The 6,773-nt window shown below is 42.3% G+C and overlaps 1 pseudogene across 1 annotated transcript in view; it reads left to right on the top strand.

The window, feature by feature from the left end:
* Nucleotides 1–90, top strand: part of LOC308298248 (ubiquitin-like-conjugating enzyme ATG3) — a 1,460-nt pseudogene extending 1,370 nt beyond the window's left edge. The window contains exon 2 of the transcript XR_013963371.1: nt 1–90. This exon is cut by the window's left edge and continues 676 nt beyond it. The product of XR_013963371.1 is annotated as a ubiquitin-like-conjugating enzyme ATG3 (transcript).
* The last annotated feature ends 6,683 nt before the right edge of the window (nt 91–6,773 follow it).

Raw genomic sequence — 6,773 nt, 5'->3', positions numbered from 1 at the left:
GTTCATATGTATCTTTTGATTTTCCTGAAATTCTTTCAGGCCGTCATTCCTACAATAGAATACGACTACACCAGGCACTTCACCATGTAGCTCACACACACACACACACACACACACACACACACACACACACACACACACACACACACACACACACACACACACACACACACACACACACACACACACACACACACACACACACGCAGTGGTCTGGAAGCTGCAGTGAGCAGCAGACCAGAGAGAGGCCTTTCAGGAACATGGGTGTTAAACTCGGACTTCTTGGGACGGGGAAAGGGCAGGACTAACCTCACCTCACCAGTCTTTCCTGGGAGAAAGCCTGGTATTGGTTTACAACGGGCCGTTTGATCTGGTCTGGGCGGAAACCACAAGCAGAAGAAGCGGCGTCGCTTTGGTTCCCCCTGTTTGTTTCCCCAATCCCTGTTAAAATGCTGGAGTAGCCTAGTGTAGTCTTGCCAGTCGCTACGAGTTGGACTAAAAGATGCATAAACCAATCTACACTGTAGATTCCATAGTGTTACGGTGAGATGAGGAATAGGACCCAAATGAAGACGAACCGTCGAACTCAAAATGTTTATTAAGCAAACAGAAGACCAGCCCAAACTCAAGGCAGGCAAAAAAATCTATACAGAAATAGGAACAAGTTCTAGGCTCAACAGACTGAATGCCGCACAAAACACACAGTGACTTTGAATGACAAACTAGCAAAGAGCTGAACACACACACAGGGCCCATGGGAGTATACATAGACATGACTAGACACAGGAGACAGGGACGTGCTGGGCCCCTGATTCAGCCCGGGAAAAAGAGTTGGAGAGGCCCTCATTGCGGCTATAGAGAGAGATCTCTCTCTATACTCAAAGATTTGTCATTTCAGATCATGACAAGTGACAAGCCAGTGGGCCAATTACTGTACATGAGTTATATTTTGTCCTTGTCGGGTGGAAACCTTGTTTCTCCAAAACCGTTTGTTTTGTATTTATCATTTAAAAAAATGATTTAAACTAGTAGTGAAAACAGCAGATCTACAAGCACACAACGCCTCTTGTGCAACAGCCTTGTATGATGAAGTAGGGCTTTGCTTTGTGAAAAAATTTAATTTGAAACTTGGAGATACAAGGTTTCTGCCCGACAGTGACGATTTTCTTTGTTGGCCGCCCAGCCCCCAAAATGGAACGAAGGCCGACATTTTATTTTTATTTTTGTCCTAATGGCCGGCCTGGACCGGCCGGGAATGAACCGGCCGTTCGGGAGTTGTCCCGCTTTTCCCAATGGCCAGCACGTCCCTGGGCTGGGGCACCAAGAGGACACGGATGGAAACATTGGCAAATCACAGGACTGCCTGACAAGACAGGTTGGAACAATACTGCAAACATAAGAAGCACTGGGGAATCAACAAGCCACCAGAATACAAGTCCAAAACCTAATAAACATAGACAAAGTCCGGACAGAACAGTGAATACAAGTAAAAGGCCCAAAATGGATAGACACCCTAGTGTTATTTTAACTCGTGAGCGTACAAATGGAACCAAATGGACCCGGGGAGAGTACATTTGGTTCTATTTGTATGCTCATAAAAGTTATACACATACTGCTGGGGTGGCTGCACCTAGACTGAGCCCTGCAAAGTACCCGGTATCAAAAGCTTTGGGCTTATATCAAGCTTGTTATCGAGCATAGCGGGCCCATGACGTCATGTTTAAACAATCAAGACAAGAGTCGTTCAAGAAATGATTACAGTACTCTTCATAATATATAAGGCCATTTAACACTTATTGCTCACTTATATTTAATGATAATATTCGTTACTTTTGTCAACTGTCATCTTCACAGATGGTGGTCAGCCACAAACTCACAGTCACAACAACTGGCCAGTAAAAAAAAGATACCAGTTCTGTTCAGAATTTGTCTCATGTCTTTCCACAAAATATTAGAAAACACTCAATAGTGGGCTCGATAAAAGCCCGGCTCAATAAGCAGGATCGATAAGGTTCTCATTATCAATAGAAATGTACGAGCTCCATCCCTACCTGGGGGTCCCACGCTGGTCCCCATGTTGAGAAGCACAGTCTCTCTGTCTCTCACCATCGACTCCCAGATGGTCGAAGGTGTTGCTTGGCTTGTTGTTTGCGTCGGCTGGGCTGTGATCACGCTTTAGCACCTGGGGGAGATTCAGCTTCACCCTATAGTGGGGATTAACTGGACCTCAGCGAGACCTAGATAGATATAGTCTGGCCAATATACCATTTTGTAGCTTTCTTTTATGCACTTACTTGTTGATTTACTGACTAACTGGATGACATTGCCTTATTTTAACCACTTTCATCCTGGGGTCCCTTTAGAGAACAGAGCTCCTGACGTCACTCCTTCATCCCCTGGGTCACATATAGAAGTAATTTCTCTATGGAAAATAACATTGGGTCATCTTATGCGAGAATTGTGGGGCTAAAAATAATCAAATTGGTCCCGGCGAGATTTCTCTGTATCGTTTACGATAGTCAGTCAGTCACTCATATTAGATTTTTATGGCGGATGTTGTATTCATTTGGTGGCGGTAACGTTGGCATTTTCTCACCGCTAGACAGTTGATTCTATGAGCTCATTTGTTTATGTCTGAGTTCTTATATGACACGATATAAAATGTGTATGGGAATTCAGAATGGGGAAAAAACATGACCCATGTACTGTAGGAAGATAAGTAAATAACGTCATTATTGGTCAACAGTTCTAAAATTGCAAATCTACATAAGCTCAGAACACAGGCTAATTTGTTTGTTTTTGCAGAACTCACATGTGTTATCTATTGTTGCTTTCATTCAAAGGGAATTCATCTGTAAAGATTTGGTTAAATGATTGTCACTGCATTTGTGGTAGGCATACAGTATATTCCCTCTATACAAAGTGCCAGATATAATAATCATGCTGATAACTCAATATAAGCTTGTTGTCCAAATTATTGCTTTACGCTTTATTGGCTAACCAACAGCTGGGCAGTAAAGGCATAGTTAAATTCACAATAGTAATACAGGCTACTTTGAAAGACAATACAGACAGTCTCCACCTCTTTTGAGCTAACAATATAAAACCATATTAACAATATTAACAAACCATAATGTTGACAATGTCAAACAATAACACTAGCAACAGGTAGCAGCTTGGATTAACATTAGGCTCTATTTTTGATTGTCTTTAGTATCAGCTCTTATGCCTTAACTCAAAACAGCCAGACAGCTCCACGCCTCCAGAGTTAACTTAAGGCATAAGAGCTAGTACTTTAGACAATCAAAATAGAGCTCACATGGAAAATGGCTTAGCACATCATACATACTGTATGTAGGAACATTACTGACATGACAATATGCCATGAAATGGGGTAATCTAAGCAAGCATATTTAAACATGACAGAAGACATCATAAACGTTATTATTTTACCACAGTTTGAGAGGATTATGAAATTGGAACGACAAACATCAAGAATGTATTATATACAAATATGTTTCATCAAATCGACATGAAAGTTGATGAAAGACTTCATGAGATCACTGGTGACGTTCTCATTAGAAGTAGCGGGTGGGATCAGTCGACGCATTACACATCTGAACATGGGTGTGAGAAGTAATTCCTGGAAAGGCTTGCTGCATAGGTACCACGGTCCCAATCTTCTGCCCTTTCCTTACTCTACCAGTGGTTTTGTCTGGTCTCACAAAGAACAGCTTGAAACACAGGCCTGGAGCACAAGAAAGACAAATAAACCACGAAAACAATTAATCAATTGTTCAGTACTACTGAGTATTAACCACTTAGGAAGGTTATTATGTAAGGGATAATGAATGGCTCTGCGGTGAATGACGATATAACAGCTCGACGGACTGATAACTCGCTAGTTATCAGTCCGAAGGGATGTTATAATTTATATCGTCATTCACCAAGGAGCCATTCATTATCCCGCTTATTACCCGGCTACTAAATAAAATTAATAATTCGACTCAAAACTAAAAACAAAACAAAGTATTTCCTTGTTTACAGACGGCTGGAAGTGTTCCACAAGTGTTGTGCTGGGCGTCCCCCCCAGCGCGACACGGTTGCCTTGGAAAACAAGGAAGTGATGATTAGATAGAATCCATTTTCAGATACTACGTCGTCTAATTATCGCTTAAAATATTTTTTAAGGGGGCACGGTGGCGTAGTCAGTAGTGCTGTCGCCTCACAGCTAGAAGGTCCTGGGTTCGATTCCCGCCGGGGGACACTGTGGGTGCTGGGGGTGTGTTCCCTCCTCCGCGTCATCAGTGCCCACACCCTAGGTGGGGTTGGCAAAAGGGCCTTTCTGTGTGGAGTTTGCATGTTCTCCCCGTGTCTCCTAGGGTAGATACCCTCACAAAAACATGCAGTAATCCTGGTCTCTATAAAGCCTCCCCCTGGCCAGCCGGGGCGCCTGATGGAGGGGAATGGAACTGGTTGGAATAACGTGTTCCTTCCACGCGCTACGTCCAACCGGGGAAGCTCCCCCTGTCAGGTGATATAAGAAGCGGCCTGCTCACTCCTCATGCATTGAAGGAAGCATGAGCTCAGTTCGGGGCCCTCCCCAGGTTGGCAGAGGGAGAGTAGAGCCCAGGATCACAGCTTAGGCAATTGGCACCGGGTGAAAAAATGGGTTACAAAAATCGTGGGATAAAAATTTAGAAAAAATAAAAAAAATAAAAATAATAATTTAAAAACATTCTTGAGAGCAACGTTTAGTTCTAAATGTCGCTGTGTGTGTGTTTACATGGCTGACATGTTGGATACAGCACAAGATTCACGCAATGCAGCTTGACTGCAGCAGGTGCTCTGAGTCTTTGATTAGGCAACGGTCTGTTATAGAGCGGAGCGGTCTGTTATCAGGGAATATTGGACCTCTGATTTCAGCGCTTGACCAATCAGAATCAAGCATCAAACAAGCCGGGTAATAATATAATATAACAAATTACTTTGTTACAATGTATCATCAAAGTCCTGTATGTCTTGCACTGTCCCATTGCACTGTGATGTGCAATTGTCATTGAAGCATGTAAGCACAGCTTATAAATGCATTTATAACAGACAAACCTTCTCCCCTGAGGTTGATTCCATCATAAATTTCTGGTTTTTCGGGGTAGTAGTAACGGCCATGGAGGGTCACATCAAAGGGAGCATAAACGGTCGCTCCATCACGGCACGCAATGTCCAGGCCCCGATGTGGTGGTCTCCCATCACCTCTGGTAAAAATGGTTGTGTGTAATAGCGTGCAAGTACTGTATTGCATGATATTCTTCCTTCCAAATAATGTAAAGTCTTTTTAGACACAATAAGCCAACAGTTTCTTTATTGCTATTTACAGTAACACTTCTAGCCCCCTTAAGTCACATCCAACCATGAAAGGTTGCGTTGTACCTTGGGAATGGGCTTATTTTGTGTAAAATGACATAAGAACTGAAATGAGAATCTCTAAAACAATAGAAAGAAGTACATGAAATAATTTTAACACTCATCTTTTCTATTCTTTTCTATTACATTACAATCTAAAATATGAACCCTTGTTGGAAAAAAACTAAAGTTGTCCTTCAAATAATGAAGGACAACCACAAGATTCCCAAATCCTGTCTTTGCAAATCCAGTGTGTTTCACTGATAACAATAACATGTTCTGTTCATACTGTATGCATTCTGTTTACTAAGACAGCATGCTCAAAAGTGGTTGCCTTACCGATCTGCCCCGTAGTGCCCATATCCCCACTTGTCTCTAATTCTTCTCCTATTGCTGGGATTTCCACTGCACAGCTGGCCAAACTTCACTGTCTTACGCACATGCGCCACATCTAAACACGCACGCACACACACACACACACACACACGCACGCACGCACGCACGCACGCACACACGCACACACAGAGAGGGGATCAAAAAGTACTCTGTCACATTTACACATTAATATATATCAGCATATTCTGTGGCATGGCAGGGTGATATGCATTATGCCCATGTGCACAAAAAGACAGACAGACAGACATACAGACAGACAGACAGACCTTGATCTCCAGTTTCCTGTTGCTCTTCAATAACAGCAGTCTCTTCCTCTGAAAGCAACATCATTTACAACAGAGAAGATGTATTAGTTTAATACTTCACCACAATGAGGATGATGATGATACAAACATCACATGTTGCTTCAGATAGACATTTCCCTTCATCCTTTTACCTTGAGGAAGATGTTCAAGTTCGACTTCATGTTCAGCTTCCACTGAGAGTGAGAAATAAATAAAACAAAAAGTGCTCAGATGTGCAGTTTGACTTGATTTCCAAACAATTAATACAAACATTTCATCACATTTGACTGTCACATCATCATTGGTGTCTAAACCAAGCAGTGTTGCATCTAAGTCCTAAGTGAATAGAGGGACTTCACTTAGGAGCATGCAGACAGGATTTCAATGTGTTACAGTACATGCATCTTGTAAATATTGTTTTCATCCACGGCACCCCTAAAAGACATTGCTACGTTATACATTCATGTCATAGTACGGTATATATGTAAATCTTTCCCCCTTAACATACAGTATGTAATGAGGAAAACTTTGAAGTTGAATTTCAACCACTTGAACCACATCGTCCACATTATCCCTATACTGGGGGGAACATTCAAACATAGGAGATCTACATGCTCACGTGACGTGTTGGGAGCTTGCAGATCTGCTAGTTTTGGTGAAGAGATTTGGTGTAGATAGAACACATCAAGT

The sequence above is a fragment of the Nannobrachium achirus genome, assembly GCF_963921795.1.
Source record: "Nannobrachium achirus genome assembly, chromosome: 14".
NCBI lineage: Eukaryota > Metazoa > Chordata > Actinopteri > Myctophiformes > Myctophidae > Nannobrachium > Nannobrachium achirus.
This window is presented reverse-complemented; position numbering and strand designations above follow the sequence as displayed.